Raw genomic sequence first — 9,414 nt, forward strand, 5'->3', positions numbered from 1 at the left:
ACAGAGAGCCCAGGAGCTGGCCAGCTCGGTGGCAGCACACGTCCTGATTCACGCTTTCTCCTGCACGAGTGTTTTGTAACGACCCTGTGGTACCTTCCGACAGAAAGACCTTGGCTTTGGAAACGTAGAGATTAAGATTCGAGATGTAATGAGAGTCAAGGGGACGTGCAGGGAACTTCGGCACAACTTTCCCGAGAAACCATTTGGCATCATGTATCAAAAGCCTGAGAGCTCATGCACTGTGACCAAATGAAATGCTTTTTGAAGATAAAGATGTCTATTATAGAACATGAGAAATGAGAAACAACCCACATGGCCAACAATAGAAGGAAACACAAACACATTTTGACAGATCCACCCAAAAACATTCAATTTAACAAGTGAAAACATGAAGACATAAAATGATCCCACACGCTTGTATGAGAGTGTGTGGACATGGGAATGTGGGTGGTAATTCTGTGTATAAACCCTGAAAGAAGGACATACCCTGACAAATCAGTAGCCGTTCCCTCTAGGAGTGGAATTACACAAGCTTTTGCCTAAACTTACGCTTCTCTTTAATCTATGTTTCCAGTTCCTCTATGATAAAAATGTACTTCTTTCATGGTGAAGGAAAAGCAATAGCAGGTATTTTTAGTTGCATTTGTTTTATCTGGAAACATGAGGCACCACCTTTCCACTTGCTCCTCGGGCTCGGAGCGGGCTTCTTTTTGGTCGCGTTTCCTTCGGTGTGAAATAATCTCTTCACATAAAAGGGCGTCAGCCCAGATGTGACCCACCCATGACGCCGCTGAGCAGAGCGAGCCCCTCTCCCTCCCAATGGCCTGTCTGCCTGCAGCTCTGCTCCGGTGGACGCACCGGGTGCCCCCCTCCCCAGGGACCAGGTGTGGGCTCAGGTGCGTCATGGCCCCCAGCCGGCCAGCAGGTGTTTCCCGGGAGTGACAGCCCCTCGGAAGCCTCTTACTCGCCAAGCCTGCGCCCCCCAGTTGTAGGTTTCTTGTTAAAACAACACGTCACGATTCCGGGAGATAAACATCCACCTTGTTCATCGTGCTTGTTACCCTGCACACCTCTGCATTTTCTTGAGACTCCAGAATTTTTCTACTTCCAATTTGGTGAGTGTTCAAAAAGCCAACGATACATATTTCCTATCTTTCCTCATCTAAAAGATGTCTTTTTTTTTTTTCTTTTGGTGGAAAAAAGAACCAAGAAAATTTGTTCACAGTCAGAAGCGGTCATTTTCTTGAAGTAACTGTGAAACAGCTAAATTGTCCAGAAAGGGGCCTCACAACATTACAGCACCACAATCAAACATCTGAGGCTGAGAAGCAAGACTGTTCCCTTCCTATGACTAAGTAGCTAATCTACATAACGGGCATTAATTTTTAATGCGTTTTATATCACTGAAGCGTTACACTCCATTGCATTAATTGCTATGATGTTACATAAAGCATTCGGATTTAAAACTTGTCATGCACTTTTTCCCATGTTAATCTACACGCCTCCTCGATCCCCGGAAAGGAAGGGAACCCTCTTCCTGGCTGTTACCAGACCCGGTTTGGCCGCTGTGTGTTCAGGGAGACGATCTGAAATCTGCTTGGCCTGGAGGTCGGGGGCTCAGACAGCGCACGGGGACTCTGTCCCAGGGGCCGGCGGAGGCACCCTTGAGTTTGACCCGCACTGGGGGCGGGACTCCGGGACCAGGGAGTCCGGCAGGTGCCCGCTTAGCAAGGGGCGGGGCCTGAGCCAGCGCCCCGCCCCCCCGGCGGGCGCGCCACCGCCCCCCCCAAGGCCGGCCCCACCCCAGTGGGCAGCCCTGGGCTCTGCTGTGAGCCTGGCCGCTCTCGGCTGCCCGGCTACGCTGAACTCAGCGGGGAGCTCCGGCTTCTAGACACACGTTCTGGGCAGGGCCTTTCCGTTATTTTGAACCCGTTTAACGCCGTGACCCAGAACACAGAGAACTGCACCCATAATACGTGACATGCCGGTACTTTCTGTTCCACTTCTGCTACAAAGACGCCAGCCCACAACCCACACACCAGCTTCCCACTGTCCCAGTGATGGGAATCACCTGCACTCCGGCTGAGGCTCCGAAGCCCAGGCCCCATGCCAACCCCCGGACAGAACCCCGGATGGAGGCAGGCACCCTCTGGGGACGGGAGGGGTGAGGGTGCATGTGGAGACCCCCGGCTGGGAGTGCAGAGGCCCCGGAAGCCACGCCAGCCGGGGGCAGACCCTCCGTCCACACACACCCGCTCCCTGAGTCCTGTTGGGGCCGGGTGGCTGCCGGCCGCTGAGGACTGAGTCACGAACACGGAGACCACAGCCTTTCCCACCGGAAAAGGCTAATCCTTTGCAAAAATAAATCTGCCTCTTCCAGCTAGAATGTAGTAAAAAAACCCAACGTTCAGGTCAGCCTGAGGGTTTCTGAGGCTCCGCTGGGCCCCATAATCCTAGCCTCGATTTTCATGTGCCCAACACTTCCCAAGTCTAATCTAAGGTTTAAACTCCATCGTTTAAATATCTGAGAAGGTTAAAAATATCCAGGAAGGTCATTAAATTCTGGGAACTGCAGCCCAGGGCTCTGGCTCTGCCGCCACCCGAGCTTATCTGCTGCCTCCCCAGGAGGCTTGTCTAGGGAGGAGGGAGGAGGGGTGGGGGTGGGGGGGGCACAGAGCAGGTGTCGGGTGGGTGAGGAGGGAGGAGGGGTGGGGGTGGTGGGGGCCAGAGCAGGTGCCGGGTGGGTGAGGAGGGAGGAGGGAGGCGGGGGGTGGGGGCCAGAGCAGGTGCCGGGTGGGTGAGGCGGGGGCAGAGCGCCGTGGCCCAGCGGGAGCCCCTAGGCAGCAGCGCAGGGCGTCGGGGGCCCAGGGCACCGTCTGCCCCTCCGTGCGTGTGGTCTCCTCTTGCGTCTTAGCTTCATTAATTTAAAAAACAACGTAATGTCTCCTGTACTATTTATATGTGACATTTCAATTTGTCTTCTTTCTAAACAGACCATCAAATTAAAGTGTTAGGAGTTTGATTTTGTGTGAATGTATGCCCGGCTCCGTTTCACAGAAACGAGTTTTCCCCCGAAAGTCAGAGAGCTGGCATGGTTCAGTCCAGCCTTCTCATCTGACACGGGAGGGATCAGAAAAGCTAAAACAGCAGCAGCTGAAACATTTGCCCACCGGCTCCCGACCGAGGAGGCCCAGTACGCGTGTGTCTGGCCTCACAGCGACGCGCACCCGGTCCTGCTTGGCTGCGTTAATGGCACGGGGCACCGAGTAACCGTCCGAACCTGGCAGGTGCCCACAGGCGCGACGCCGAGCAGGAGCGGGCCTCTGTCTCGTCTGCTTCGGCTGAGAAGCGCTGGAGCTCTCAGGAGAGCCGCTGGGAGGTGACAGAGACACGGCTGTCCCTTCAACGCCCAAGCGGACCCCCTTTCAGCTGCGACGTGCAGGGAGAGCTGGGGTAGGAGGGGGGCTGCCCGCACCCCTGGCTGTCAAATCCTCCAGGGACACAGGCCCCACCTGCTTTGGCCAGGGCCAAACCCAACATGTTATCATTTCCTACCAACCCACGTGTTCCACACTACCTGCTAATCATCGCACATACACCTGTGATGACGATAGGGCAGCTCCCAGCCATACCCTGGCTAGAAACTCTTAATTAAACTCAAACAATGAATCAACCAGCACATATTTTCTGAGCATCTGGTGTGCGCAGGCCTCGGTGCCAGGCAAGAACTCCTGTCCCTCCTTTTCTCCCATGCCTACAAAAACATCCAATTTTTTTCTTAAATTATGGAAATCTCAAGGTATTCAAAAAAAAAAACTTTTGCAAAGTGGAAATACACAAATTGTAAGATGAAAAGGATCAGGACACTTTGGCACTGGCCTTGGAAGGGATCTGGGAGTTTTCTCCTAACCTGTCCCCATTGAAGGTGCAGATATACTAGCCTTTCGTTGGCAATACCGTGTAATCCTTAGTGTGTGTGTGGCTGGTAAGCAACGGGGATCCGCAGCAAGGGGATTCCAGCCCCAAATGAGCCACAATGCTCCCCCCGCATTCAGTTTAAGGGAAGCCAGAACGAGTCCATCCATTGACTAACTGGGAATCATAGATGTAGTGAAGCCTCGGGAGGCCTGCTGTATACACCGCACCGTCTAGAGATTAGGGGTGGGGGAAGGAAGGCGCCCTCTTCTGCTTAAACTGCCTGGGTTGTGAGATCGCCCTGGAGGTCGCTGCAGAGACGGAGGGTCTCTGTGCTCTCACCCCTGGTGGACAGGGAGACCTTGGGGGTTCTACTAACTGACCCCCCTCGGCAGCTGCCCCGGGCAGGGACTGGGGGCAAACCAGCTGCCACCGCCGCCTCCACGAGGCCACCTCCCAGCGGGGTAACTGCCACTGGCTCCAAATCTTGGCCTTGAGTACAGGACTCAGGAAACTGGCATCTCTGCAGCCCAGCGAGAGGGAGGAGAAGGGGAGGCCCAGGCAGGGAATTCCAAAGGCCGAGTAGAATCCACCCAGCCCTAACCCAGCTCTGGCCTGGAGTTTCGGATGAGGTGACAAACGGTGACAAAAGGAGACACAGCCCCCGATCAGAGCCCTGCCCGGAGAGTTGGAAATCAGAAACCGAGTCTGCTGGGACCAGCGGGCTGGGAGGGGGCTCCACCGGTCACCCGAAACCCCTGGAGAGCAAATCCGCGCGGGCGCAGGGACACGGCAGGGTCCCCAGGGACTCGGGGGCTTGGGAGAGCATTAGGGGCGCAGAGAGACCCCGGCTCGCCCTTCTGGACGTCCTTGTCATCGCTGCCGAAGCCCAGGACCCCCTGAGCACCCGCCCCCCTCATTTCCGGAGCCACTATCCGGACCCCGGGCTGGGCTCAGAGAGCGAGTGTGGGAGCCCCCTGGGCTCAGCTCGGACGGGGAGGGCGCAGGGAGCGCTTGGGCTCCTAGTTGGCAGAATTCGTGGACCCTCTCCTGGGTTCAGGTCCGCGCCCCGGCTCCGCGCCCGTGCCAGAGAAGGCAAGGCTGGGAAGGCGGCCGTGCGTGCGTGCGTGCGTGTGTGCGTGTGTGTGTAAGGCTACCCTTGCGCGCACCGCTGTGTATACGGGGCGACGTTCCCCTCTGCACAGCAGGGGCGGCAGGAAGGGGCGAGGAAAGGGCACCCGCGCGCCGGGGACTCGCCCACGTCCTGCGCCCTCTTCGCGGAGCCGGGTGCGCCCACAGCCAGCCAGGGAGGGTGCCTGGGAGATCCCTGGTCATCCCACTCGGGTGCCCCCACCCCGATCTCCCCGTAGGTCACAGCCCCGCTCCCGGTCGCGGACGCCGCTTTGTCCCACCCCTCCGTCCCCTCACCTGGGCTCCTGCAGATCCGACACAGACAGACGGGGCGGCAGCTGGAACCAGGCTCCGGCCAAGGCCGCCCGGACCTCCATGAAAGCGCACGAAGCTGGCGAAGCCCGCGCGCGCCTGCGGCCGGGCGCCGGCCCAGCGCGGGACTTGGAGCCTGACGGGGGGCCGGGGGCGGCTCCCAGCCCAGCCCCGCCCGCCGCTCCGGTGGCCGGGGGGGTGGGGGAGGGGCGCTTAAATGTCCCTCCCGCAATCTCCTTGGCCCCAGCCCCCTGCGCAACCGAGTAGAGACCGCGCGCGCCGGACTGTCGCCGCTCCCGGACAGGTGCCTGCGCCCCCGGTGCCCTGCGCCCGCCCAGAAGCTCGGGTGTAGACCCCCGCGCCCCTCCCGCCCCCGCTCCCGCGCCAGGATCTCACGGTGTAGACCCCCTGTCCCCGCTACGGCCCCGGGAGACTCCAGCGTAGGTCTCTCTCCCCGCTGCGCCCGCCCCCCGTCTCCCCTCTGGCCTCGGGACCCCCCGGTGTAGATCCTACTGCGTCTCCGGTCCCCGCTCCGGCTCGGAGCCCTCACCGCAGAAGCCTCGCGCCCTCCAGCCCCGCTCCGGCATCGGCACCCTCCCCTGTGGGTCCCCGGCCCCACCGCGCGCGCAGCTTCACCTCGGGGCCCCCGACTCCGCGGGCTGCCGCTCGGCTCGCCGGGCCGGCGGCCTCCTCCAGGAGGAGCGCGGCGTCTCTGGAGCCCGCAGCCCGCGGAGTCCGGCACCGCCCCGCGCACCGCCCCCGGCCCGGCCCGGCCCCGGCGAGCCGCCCGGCTGCTGTGGCGCGGCGCCCCCTCGCGCCCGGCCGCGGGTCCCTAGGGCGAGCGGACCTCTAGGCGCGGCGGTCCGGCCGGGAGCCGGGAGTCCAGGGACGTGTGCACTCAGGGCGAACTCTCGGGGGCGCACGAGGCGCGGACCCCGTTCTGCGCCCCGCGCCCACCGATGCGACAGGCGCTCGCGCTCACCCCCCGACACAGGGGCGGCTCCAGAGGCGCAGCGACCCCCGCTCCCTCCATAACCACACGCGGAAGCGGCCCTTGCGGCAAAGGGGCAGGCGAGGGGCTCTCCAATGGGCGCGGTCACGAGAGCCCGGAGGAAGGGCACTTGAAGGGTCTGGAGATGCTCGGCCGGTCACCAGGAGGGCCTGCTTTGCGGGCCGCACTGCCAGATGCGTGTGTCGTGGATCCTGACGGCCTCTGTGAGGGACTGTTTCACCACGTGCATTTGCACGAAGCAGATGCTCCTCTCCAGCTTGCGCCTGGACACCGAAACCTTGGAAAGAAGGGTTTTTTCTCCATAGAAACACTCACTGAATATCAGAGCCGGAGAGGCCGGGCCACCTCTCTGTCCCTGAAAGGCCACCTCTCCCCCAGAAAGTGATGGCTTCTGGGCGCCGGCTGTCCCGTGCTTTCGGCACGGAGTCTGTCCTGGGCTGAGCAGAATCCGTCCTGGGTGGTGGGGCACTTGCCCCCTGGGGATGGATATTGTAGCTGCTGAGGCAGAACTAGGTGGAGGACCTCTTTAACACAGAAGCCCTCCAACTCTAGAAACACTAAACAATAAATGAGCAAACAAGGCAGCTTACGGAAGTCTCTCGGCACTCTGACCCACAGCGAGTGCCCAGCCTCTGGGCTGCATAGGTCTGAGTGTGGCTGGGTATGTATGATCTCTCAGCCTAAGTATTCCCCGGCCCCTTACCCTTCACGGGAGGAAATTTCCAGCCCCAGCTCCACCGCGGCTGCCCCTTCAGAGCTTGTGCCCTGGTTGTGCTGTGCAGAGTGGCACGAGCCCATCCCCCTCCCCTCTCCAGACACCATACCTCTGTGCATCCAGCCGAAGCACTCGCTAGCCTTTCCTGGCACCGCGTCACGTTCTCAGTCAACTCTGCGTTTTCAGTCCGCAAAAATCCCTCCATCTCCCCAGTCTCTACTGGTGCAGTTGTTCTTGGTTTCTCCTGATCTGTGGTTTTCAGCTATTTGGTTCCTTAAAATCTAGGTGCAGTATATTTGTTTCTATTAAATTTTGTTTGTTAGTTTTTACTAACCTCTTTGGTGAGCCTGTCAGGTGTTTCAGAAGCTTAATCCTGTCATACAGTGTATTAGCTCTGTCCTCACCTTGAGCTGGTGGAAAAGCGGTGACTCAACGCTCTCCAAAGGGGAGGACGCCCAGGGGCCGGGGCCTCCACTGAGCTGTGCCTCTGTTTGGTGCCGACGACAATCACCTTGCCTTATCGTGGTGCCAGGGACACTCTACCCCCATCTAGACTGTTCTAGCAACGCACATTTTCTGTTTTCTTTGGGAAACTTAATTGAATGCCTTTCTGAGATAGAAACAAAACTCATTAGGCATCTGAACTGGTAAGTCTACCAATTTTACAAAAATGAAAAAGAAAGGATAACACGCGTGGTCTGTTTAATTTTGACTTTGTCGTGATGGACTAACCGTCAGCACTTTGTTTTAGGAACAGTGCAGTGTGAACTGCCTGGCAGAGGGTGCAAATCTTGGTCCATCACTTAGTAGCCTCAGTGCATCTTTGGCCAAATCACTTACCTCTCTGTGCATCACCTTCCTTGTCTATAAAATGGAAATAACAGTAGAACCTCCTTCACTGTTTTGATAATTAAATGAGTTAATGCTAGGACACATCTGGGCCATAGCAAACAAAACCAATTATCATCATTATTTTAGGCACTTACAGAGCAGTAACAATCTAGAATGTGGTAGGAATGCTGAAACGAGAGACTGAGCACGTCTGCAAACCGAGGAGCTTTGAACTCCGGGCCCAGGGGCCCTTGGGGAGGACACGCAGTCCAGCCTCCGCCCGAGGGCTGCCTGGCACCCGCAGATGCGATGGGCACTGTGGGCATCCTTCCACGTGGGCCAACTCCTCTCCCTAAAACCAAGCAAATAGTTCAGCGTGTCGGAGAGGGACAGACCATTCTCAAACTTCCTTTTTAAGTACTCTTCTCGTCTCTCTAAGCCCCTTAACTTCCTTCATTATGTGTGTCTCATTCCCTTTTATTATTTTTATTGCTTTGTTTCTGGACTTCTGAATGTTTTGCTCTGTATTTCTGATAGTTTTGAAACCACGGTTAGGCAGCGTCAGTAAGGAGCTAACGCTGCGGGTGTTAGACCCTCTGGCAGCCACGTGTCTGGGGATCCAGCACTGCTGGTATTTTATAAATTCGCTGCTGGTCCACAGGACGGGAACCAGGGACAGGGTTGCAAAAGACGGTACCATCAGCCCCAGTAGACTCACCGTTGCTTTTTCTGAATAATATTAAATTCATTGCTGTTTGATGCATTTGCATTTTTCGTGTAGCTTCTGTTTTAGGAAAGGAGCAAACATTTACAAAATGTTTTTTGAACATAATACATGCTTATTGTTGAAAATTAGTAAACCTTCTGTGAAAAATACAAAGGAGAAAATAAGAAATCCCCGTACTTCCCATCTCCACCATTCAAACTTTACCACTGTTACTATTTGGGACCTATTTTGGTACCAAAACATTTTGGACTTTTTTAATGTAAGAATATATTTTTGTTTGTTTCTATACAAAAATAGCATCATAATAGCTCCTGGATTTTCACTGGATTTAACAGGAAATGAACATCTTCAGTGTTTTCCAGGCTCCAACATCATTTTAACTGATTGCACAGGATTCCTTCTTGTGGCTGGTACCATACTGTAACTGAAACTCTATTGTTTGACATCTATGTTTTCTCCAGTTTTCCACTATTATAAAATACTTCTGCCAAAACAGCTTTCTAGATATATCTTAACCCACTTTCTTGACTATAGTAGCATATTAGTAAATACTGACTGGTATGTTATTAGTGGAAAATCCTTGCTGTGAATGAAATCCTTTTCTTGAAGAAATAGAAAGTTTGCATATGCCTTTATTTCTCTCTCTATCTTAGCAGATAGTAATCCCCTTATGCAGGGACATTTTTATTTTTGCTTCCTTGTCCTTAGCATAGATGGGACCTGGCACCCATGTACGTGTTTGGAAGGTGTTTACTGTGAGTGTATAAGTGA

At 56.0% G+C, this 9,414-nt stretch overlaps 1 protein-coding gene across 4 annotated transcripts in view; it reads right to left on the minus strand.

Annotated features, from left to right (window-relative positions):
* Positions 1-6,048, minus strand: part of KCNG2 (potassium voltage-gated channel modifier subfamily G member 2) — a 73,944-nt gene extending 67,896 nt beyond the window's left edge. For 3 of the 4 annotated variants that reach the window (XM_082417786.1, XM_082417784.1, XM_082417782.1), the window contains exon 1: positions 5,344-5,666. The gene's annotated coding sequence lies outside the window, so the exon portion shown is untranslated. Of the gene's footprint in view, positions 1-5,343; positions 5,667-5,994 lie in introns of those variants that run through there. The other variant, XM_082417783.1, reaches the window with a different exon arrangement.
* Positions 6,049-9,414: the final 3,366 nt, after the last annotated feature.

The sequence above is a fragment of the Balaenoptera physalus genome, assembly GCF_965194825.1.
Source record: "Balaenoptera physalus genome assembly, chromosome: 12".
In the NCBI taxonomy this organism is placed as follows: Eukaryota; Metazoa; Chordata; class Mammalia; order Artiodactyla; family Balaenopteridae; genus Balaenoptera; species Balaenoptera physalus.